Raw genomic sequence first — 10,000 nt, 5'->3', positions numbered from 1 at the left:
ATAATAATAATAATAATAATAATAATAATAATAATAATAATAATAATAATCATTAACAATTCCACTCACGACTCATTGTCTTATCCCACAATTCTGGACCTATGTCTAACTCCCTTTCACTGACTTCTAGCACCATTTTATCAACAAAAATATCAAACAGGCATGGAGACGGACCTTGCTTCGGACTTACTTTATACGAAACCAATCACTCTCCTACATATTCTAATACATGCTTCACTTGCTTTATAAAATCTTTTGAATCACTCACAAAATTGGTCTACTATCATATATCACATATCCTCATGACCTTCAACATTGCCTGTCCGTCAACTGTATCATAAGCTTATTTCAAGTTCACTTATGCCATTTACAGTCTTTTCCCTCTACTTGCAAACTTCTCACAAATGACAGCTGATTCATACAACCTGATCCACATACCATCCCCAATCTACAACCCCAATGTTCTTCCCTCGTCAATCCTTCTGCCACCTGTCTTTATTTTCTCAATTAAAATCCTATTATACACCTTTCCTCATATATTAAGTAAGGTTTACCACTATTCATACAGTCTCTATTCATTAACTTTAGCTTTAATAAAAAAGGGAAAAATTATTCTTATGAGCAATTCCTTCGAAACTCTGCCCTTATCCACACACTCCAAACCCTGGCCAGCAACTAACTCATCCATTCACAATCACACTGCAGCATCTCACTTGCGATTCTATCAACTCCAGACCTCTTTCCATTTTTCAGTCTCTTAACTGACTCCCTCTTGCCCTAAACAGTCTCTTCCACACCAACCTTTTCGAATATTGCTCCATTTACCTCTCTCTTTTCTATCCATCACAATCAACCAATCTTCGAAATACTCACTCCATCGACCCAAGATGGCATTCACTTCAAACAACTCACACCATCTGCATCTTTCATTCTGAGATCCATTTTTTCTTTAATAATCGTCTCTGCTCTGACTTTCATGATGAATAACTTATTTGCTCACCTTCTCTTTTCTGTTTTTAATACTTGTCCTCTTTTTATCCCACTTTCTTCTTGATCAATATACATATTGTTTAATGCTTGTACACAAGCTCTTCTCTTATACAACAGCATCTCAAATAAATATATATATATATATATATATATATATATATATATATATATATATATATATATAAAGATAAAATCCATTGAAGGAAATGGAAGCACTGGAGTGCTGCGAGGCCTTTCGACACTAGGTCCTTTACTCGCAGCACTCCAGTGTTTCTGTTTCCTTCGTGGATTTTATCTTTATTTATATATTCATCACGTTCCATATTTTCGTGATTCAGTTATACATACATATATGTATATGTATATATATATATATATATATATATATATATATATATATATATATATATATATATATATATATATATATATATATATATATATATATATATATATATATATATATATATATATATATATATGGGAATGACTCCCTGAGAAAAACACACCGGTCAGTCACATTTGTACTTCAATTACTGAACACTCGCCGTTCACCTTAAATTTATGTCACATACCATTTCCCTTTGGAAGAGGTGGTGACACAAGGCATTAGCCCCTCGATTTTCAATATTTTTTTTTAGGATGAGGTTGCTAGCCCCATACCAAGTCCTATTAATGTTCAAGAGCCTTATGTGTCGACGGCGTCTGCCATTTCCTGACAATTACCAATCCAGGTGTTGACCAGACCGTTGCTTACATTCTTTTATTGGACAACCAACCACCCCTTTAAAGTTTTGGAGTCATTCTGTCTGGACAGGGGCTCGTGCTGACATAAGGCCGGCTTAATCTGAACCAACCAATCAACCATCAAGAGGAAAACATGAGTGATAAGTATCTACTTTACGCTGAAATCTCCCCATTACAAAGGCAAATATCTTGTTCTGTCAACAATGCAATGACAACTTTTTAATAAATTCTAGACATTACGCAGACATATATGCCAAAAAAGCACTCTTTACAAATTTTGGATTCATATAGTCTGGACAGGGGCTCGTGCTGGCATAAGGCCGGCTTAATCTGAACCAACAAATCAACCATCAAGAGGAAAACATGAGAGATAAGTATCTACTTTACACAACCATCAAGAGGAAAACACAAGAGATAAGTATCTACTTTAAGTTGAAATCTCCACATTACAAAGGGAAATATCTTATCCCGTCAACAACGCAATGACAACTTTTTAATAAATTGTAGACAGGACACGCATATATATGCCAAAAAACCACCCTTTTCAAGTTTTGGATCCATTCAGCTCTTCCTCTCTTCCATCCATCTTCCATCCACCATGCTCAATATATCTTCGAAATACTCATTACATCAACTCAAGATAACATTCTCTTCAGACATATCTCTCGATTTACATCTTTCATTCTAAGCTCTCTGCACTCACTTCCGTGATGAATAAATTCTAATCCTCCACTAAGTTCTTGCTCACCTTTTTTTATGACTTGCCTTCTTTTTCCCCACTTTCTTCTTAATCACTATACTTCCTGCTTAATGCTTGTAAACAAGCTCTTCTCTCATGCAATAACATCTAAAATAGAAAATTTTTATATATATATATATATATATATATATATATATATAAAATTTTCTATTTTAGATGTTATTATATATTATGTATATAATATATATATATATATATATATATATATATATATATATATATATATATATATATATATATATATATATATATATATTATATATATATTTATATATATATATATATATATATATATATATATATATATATATATATATATATATATATATATATATATATATATATATATATATATATATATACATATATATATATATATATTATATATATATATATATATATATATATATATATATATATATATATATATATACACACACACTGATAGATAGTAAGATGGGAATTGATAAAAAAAAAAAAATTACTTAACCTGCTTCATTCATCTTTCATATATGCCACACACCATTTCCCGCTGGAGGGGGGTGATGCCACAAGGCATAAACCTCCCGCTTTTCACCGTCCTTTTTTAGGACATGAGGTTGCTAGCCCCATACCATACCCCATTAATGTTCAAGGACCTTATGTGTCGAAGGCGTCTGGCATCTCCTGACAGTCACCAATCCGAGAACTGACCAGATTGTCGCTTACACTCGCTGACTGGACAACCAAGCAGGTTAGTCACGGTTCAGAGGTCCATACTATGCACCTTACTCTCTTTCACACCTTCCTATACTTACGGGACGGCTCTGGACAAGGGCTCGTGCTGGCAGAAGGCCGGCTTAATCTGAACCAACCAATCAACCATCAAGAGGAAAATTTGACAGATAAGTATCTACTTCAAGTTGAAATCTCTCCATTACAAAGGCCAATAACTTATCTGTCAACACCGCGTGGCAGCTTTTTAATAAATTCCAGGCATGACACAAGTAAATGCCAAAAAGTACCCTTTTAAAGTTTTGCATCCTAAAACTTTTTTTTATATATGTATATATATTTAAGGAATTATATTACCTGTGAATAAAATATTTTTACTCAAAAAATTACTGCACCATGTTTCTTATATATATATATATATATATATATATATATATATATATATATATATATATATATATATATATATACTGTACAAATATATGAGTTAAAACCCTAACAAACTGAAATAAAATTAAAAGCTTTGGTTGACACTACTTCAACCCTAATCACTAATAATCTGGTTTATAATGGTGTCAAAAGATATATGGCTTTTATGTTAATTTTTTTTATATGTTTCTTTTAATTTCAAAGAATGCTGTCAGATTATAGCAAACATAGTCATATATATATATATATATATATATATATATATATATATATATATATATATATATATATATATATATATGACCAACATTGAGATTTATGTTGCTCCTAATTTTCCTGTGATTATACATCCGCTCATGAATCTCAAATGTTGGACAAAAATATAACAATATAAACAGAGAGAGAGAGAGAGAGAGAGAGAGAGAGAGAGAGAGAGAGAGAGAGATATCAGGGGAGGGAGGGGAGCATCCAATGGGGGGAGAGGAATGTGGGTGCGCTGGCTGGTGTGGACGAGTCCGCTCAACTGCCTGGGGCATTGTGCCCCCTCTCCCCCCTCCCGTCCTTCTAGGACTCCAGGACTCCGACCAACTCCTCCTAACCAACCCTTGAAAGAGAGAGAGAGAGAGAGAGAGAGAGAGAGAGAGAGAGAGAGAGAGAGAGAGAGAGTGGGGGGACGGGGATTTGGGGACCATAGGGGCCTATCCCTTCCTGCCCTCCATCTCTCTCTCTCTCTCTCTCACAGACTGAGAGAGAGAGAGAGAGAGAGAGAGAGAGAGAGAGAGAGAGAGAGAGAGACCAGTAGTAGCATGGTTATGGCGAAGCCGTGTGGAGCACACAGTCAGTCAGTCAGTGTAGTTTAGTATTGTCTCCCTCGCGCTGGTGTGTGGTAGTGATGATGATGAGGAGTGTGTTCTGAGTCGAAGCGAGTGAGACTCGAAGGCGGTGCCTCTCTCATGGAGATAAAATGTGTACAGGTGTAGTGAAGTGGCGTACTATGTTGCTGATGAGTGATCGCCAGGCGCAAAACGACAAGGTGAGTGAGTGAGTGTGTCTGTGTGTGTGCGCGTGTGTGTATGCGTGCGTGTTTTGTATGTGTGTGTGTGCTATGGCCACAGCTGGCCGCCCTCGTCATCAACATACGGAACATCAACATCATCATCTTCCCCCTCCTCCTCCTTCTACTTCTGGTTCGTTCGTTTTCTCACAGTCTTCCTCTCCTCTTCCTCCTCCCCGTCTCTGTTCCCGCTACTGCAGGTGTCGTCATGAAAGGCGCCCGTCGAATCGGGAAGGTGTACAGCCGTTGTTAGGCTGGATGGCCCAAGAGGCAGCCAATGGTGTGTATGGCTACTGAGTCTCCTGCATCAATGGAACACACACACACAGACATACATACATACACACACACACACACACACACAATCACCAGTCGCAGTCACACGTAGTCTGGTCTGGTCTCTGTCCCTCTCTTTCTTTCTCTCCGTCTCTCTCTCTCTCCCTCTCTCGCCTACTGCCCAATTCCTGCTTATAAATAAACGCGCTCACACACGCGATTGGGCGTGAACACAGAAGCACACGCACCGACACATATATTACCATTATTTTTTTTTATTATTGTTATTTTTACACGCTCTCCGCTTTCCGTCTCGGATTTACTTGTGGATGTTGCTACTTGAGAATTGCAGTCTCTCTCTCTCTCTCTCTCTCTCTCTCTCTCTCTCTCTCTCTCTAAAATATTTGTATCCCTCGCTCTCCCTTTCTCTCTGTTACTCCTTCCATTCTAAATTACTAAACCAAATGCAAGGAACAATTAATTGAAAGTATAAAAAAAAGTCTTTGTAAATCCCTTCACAATTGTCAGGAGACAGCATCGCCCCACGGAGGGTGAAAGGAGATCAATGAGAGAGAGAGAGAGAGAGAGAGAGAGAGAGCCGAGGAATGTGGGATGAGGAGCTGAAGACAAAACAGGAAGAGGAATTCAAAGAAAATAAAAAAAAAGCGGAAATAGGATAGGAAAAAGGAGACACAACAGAAAAGAGAAAGCAATTGCTTAGAGACGAGACAGAGGGAGAGATTTTCTCCCGATGTGACGAGATTTGAGCTTAACCTAACGTTAGAAAAGTCTCCGGGAGAGAGAGAGAGAGAGAGAGAGAGAGAGAGAGAGAGAGAGAGAGAGAGAGAGAGAGTCACATTCTTAACTTTGAACGTAACGAGAGATATTGTATAGAAAACAGTAGTCCCGTGATCCCATTGCTGCCTCAGAATAAAAGACAAGGGAAAATGAAATCCTGTAGGATCCCTCTTCCGATCTTTTTTTCCAAGAGGCCTACTACAGAGCTGTTTCTTGTCATAGGCCGGGAAGGAAGAGGTGCCTCGGTGAGTAACGGTGGAGGAGCCGTGTTTCTCCTCCTCCTCCTCCTCCTCCTCCTCCTCCATCTCCTCTGCTTTTAGGTGCTGTTGTGCAGGGTGGGCCGCTGCCTCCTCCTCTGAGTCCTCTCATATTACGCCTAGGTATGTGGAGTGTAGCCAGAGGGTACTGTAGTCCGCCTGCCCGAGTCCACTATACTAAACTCCTACCAACAAGGCCATGCCGTCTCTCGACCTGTTATACATATTTCTCTCTCTCTCTCTCTCTCTCTCTCTCTCTTTCTCTCTCTCTCTCTCTCTCTCTCTCTGTCAAATCACACGCACACACACACACATGCAAGCTTACGTAAATCTCGCCGAATGTTTACCTTCCTCGCTGGCGAAATGTCCTCTCTTCCGTCCCGGTGGAGCTTTGAAAGGCAGAACCACGAGACGACACGACGCGAGAAGTCCCACAGAAACGACAAATGCCATCCTACATTGAAATCAGCTCCGATCCTGCTGCTCACTTTCCAGCTTCTATGGCATTGTCACTCCCACGACGACTCTCGGACGGGAGGCGATTGTTCGTTCGCCTTGTAAACATCCGCCGAATGTGAATACACCTGTGAAAACATTAAAGTTTCTTTCTTGAATCAAGTGTGGATGAGTGTATAAACATTATCGGAATTGTTATGAAATTCAGTACATACCCATACATACATTTATATGGTGCATATGGAGAGAGAGAGAGAGAGAGAGAGAGAGAGAGAGAGAGAGAGAGAGAGAGAGAGAGAGAAATTAAATAACGAGTTGTCTATCTGGAATATATATGGAGGTAGGGAGTTTTAGAGCACATGGCCTCAAGGAAAAAAAGGAGATATGATTACCAGTAGCACCATGATTCAACGAAATTTCAAAACCTCTCCTCGGCCCTCCCTCCCTTCCTCCTTCCCCCATCTCTCTCTCTCTCTCTCTTCTCTCTCTCTCTCTCTCTTTTAAATTCTGGTTCTTACAGTATACTTCATTTAGTGATAATATCATTAACATCATAAATATTTCAAATATCTCAAATATCACACACACACATACACACACACACACACACACACACACACACACACACACACACACACATATATATATATATATATATATATATATATATATATATATATATATATATATATAGAGAGAGAGAGAGAGAGAGAGAGAGAGAGAGAGAGAGAGAGAGAGAGAGAGAGAGAGAGAGAGAGAGGACATACAAAGTGTTAAAAAAAAGTAAAACCAAACCTTATGTTACTATGAAAGCAACGTTAGCAGTTTTTTTTATATTCTCAATACATCATGAAAACAGAACATTTCTAGTCTCAAGACAATGTGAAGATTAAAGAATTTCACATTTTACCTCAAGAAAAGAACAAAACCCAATCTTCTACTGCATTTCAAGAGAAAAGCAAAAGATTTATGTTTTTACGATAATGTTTTTTAATATTTTATCATATAAACAAATTTGAAAACCCGTTATTCACATTCTCTAAAAAACAAGTCAAACTCCCATTTTGTCTATTATTTAAATGTTATAAAATCTTTGGTCTTACTTTTGAAAGTGTAAAAATTTTCACCAAATCTTATGCAAACATAAAAAACAAACATAAAAAAGGTTTTCTTAACCTTAACTCAAAAACTATAATCCTGTCAAAACAATACTCTTAAAAGACAATGCTAAAGCAAATAAACTGCCTTATTCTGAACTGTATATTTTATTCTTAATATTCTCAAAACAACACCTTTATTTTTCGTTATTTTTAGAGGAACATTTGAGATGGTCACAAAGCAAAGTCAAATCAAGTATAATTTGCATTAAACTGAAACAAAATCAAAACAAAAATCGGTCTTATTCTTAAGGCAATGTTAGATCTACAGTGTGTCAGAGCCACACTGTAAAAACAACACGCAAGATTTAAACAGTGAACGTTTTCCATACACATAATATGTGATGAAGACCGCCTGATGGCTCATATCAAAGCGTTATGCATTTTTGTTCATCCATTCGTGTATATTTGCTTTTAAAGAGTGATACTGCCTAATTTTTGCTTATAGCGTATGAATGTATATAATTTCAGTAATCATAATACAATGTAGAGCCTATACAACTCTAAAGAAGTAATATTAATATTAATGTCGAAGTCCAGATACCTTGATTAAATACAGTAACGCTCTATACCACACTGATAACGGGGAAATCAGTGAGTTGCACAGGAGACTAAAAATTATACATACACACATGCACGCGTACATACACAAACGCATACAAATCAGCAAGCAGTCTATTGTTTCACTAACACATCACCTTTTAACTTTAAACAATTTTATTCAGTTCTAACAAATACACTTACGTGTCTTTGCATGACTTAAAATCACTAGAAAAGACTGGAATTACTCCAAAGAGACTTAAAATGACTCAAAATGGTATTAATTCAGTAAGATTTAAACACTGAAAAAGACAGACAAAATGGTAATTTTTACACCTAATGGGAATAGGATTACAAAATACCAATTCATAAGAGGAGACTGAAGCTATTCCAGTAAATTTCAAGCTCACTGGAATAGAGACTGGAACAATTCAAATAAGATTAAACCTCTCCGGGAAAGACTGGAATGTTTCCAAGATGATTGAAACTCACTAAAAAACCTGTAACATTCTTTTTAGATTTAGACTAACCTGAAAAGCAAGACTTGATACTGTAAAGTGCATGCAATGAATAAAGGGAATGAATATTTATAACTATTCACAGAAAAGGGATTATAAATGTTTCAGCAAGTTTAAAATGATCTGAAAAGGACAAAATTTTACTCATTCTAACAGTATGGAAAATTGGAAAAAAACATTCCATCGCAATTCTTACAGGAAATGAAGATCGAGATATTCCGGTGGAATTTCAGCTCCCTGTAAAGCATGGGATGACATAACTCACTGGTTTGTTTGAATCTGAGGGTCCATACCATGCCTCCTAATCACTCACACCCCTGAACACAAGGGCCCGTGGTAGTATAAACAAACTTGGAAAACTATTCAATTAAATACACCCTAGTAAATTTTACCGTAACAGAAAATAGGAAAAAGATATTTTATCAGGAGTCCCTAGACAGTTGCAAAACCACCAGTTATGAATATGCCCTACTTATAGAATACACAGCTGTTGCTATATCTTTGTATCTTTAGTCTATCAACAGTTCTAATTTACCCTGACATTTTCTTTTCGATTCGTTAACTACATAAAATATAAGAATTATATCAACGGTCTAATTCTTGTATAAAGGAGGAATGCATTTCTATCTCTAGTGTCGTTTCGTAAGTCTGAATATTGACTCGTGAAAATAAAAACCACAAAACAGAACCATTAACCGGAAACTGCATCAACAATGAATTTATTCAGGGACGATAAAACTTATAAAATCTCATTCCAAAAACATTATTTGAAATAAGTAGTCTTAACAAATTGAGATGATCGATAAATCAGATGTCAAGACCTAAAAGTAAAATGAAGTAACATAGACATTTTCTGTGCTTACCCTAGGTCAGAAAAGCCATTAACGGAGGCATGTGTGTTACTGATTTTTTTTTTTTTTTTTTATAAAATATCAGGGATCTAACAAACGCATTGTCTCTGAAAATAAAACTCGTAATTCAACTACTTTCTTGAAACCAGTTTTACGAAAATGGCCCACCTGAGGGACCAAACGCGGGTCAATAAGAGGACCTCCAAAATAACAAGGTTGGAGATATATTTTCTTTACTGCCATAAACCAAATAATTACCACAGTAATCATTATAGCTAAAGAATTACAATAATGATCATTACTACCATTCGTTAATTCACTTAATATTGAGCATTTGCCATTATGTTTTCATATGTAGGCCTACTTATGTAGTGTGAACCTGACACTACACAATCCTGATTAAAGGTCAATGACCCAGGGAATACGAAATTGTCTTTTGAGTAGCTTCTCTGT

The 10,000-nt window shown here is 36.5% G+C and overlaps 2 protein-coding genes across 9 annotated transcripts in view; one reads left to right on the top strand and one right to left on the bottom strand.

Moving 5' to 3' along the window:
* The window catches only part of Bap111 (Brahma associated protein 111kD), a 167,112-nt gene that overhangs the window by 86,763 nt on the left and 70,349 nt on the right, over nucleotides 1–10,000 (bottom strand). For all 8 annotated transcript variants that reach the window (XM_067128388.1, XM_067128384.1, XM_067128362.1 and 5 more), the window contains exon 2: nucleotides 6,373–6,609. The gene's annotated coding sequence lies outside the window, so the exon portion shown is untranslated. The remainder of the gene's footprint in view (nucleotides 1–6,372; nucleotides 6,610–10,000) is intronic.
* LOC136853079 (uncharacterized) overlaps nucleotides 4,489–10,000 on the top strand; it is an 88,211-nt gene continuing 82,699 nt past the window's right edge. Inside the window, exon 1 of the mRNA XM_067128358.1 lies at nucleotides 4,489–4,673. The gene's annotated coding sequence lies outside the window, so the exon portion shown is untranslated. The remainder of the gene's footprint in view (nucleotides 4,674–10,000) is intronic.

Source organism: Macrobrachium rosenbergii, chromosome 26 (genome assembly GCF_040412425.1).
Source record: "Macrobrachium rosenbergii isolate ZJJX-2024 chromosome 26, ASM4041242v1, whole genome shotgun sequence".
Classification (NCBI taxonomy): domain Eukaryota; kingdom Metazoa; phylum Arthropoda; class Malacostraca; order Decapoda; family Palaemonidae; genus Macrobrachium; species Macrobrachium rosenbergii.
This window is presented reverse-complemented; position numbering and strand designations above follow the sequence as displayed.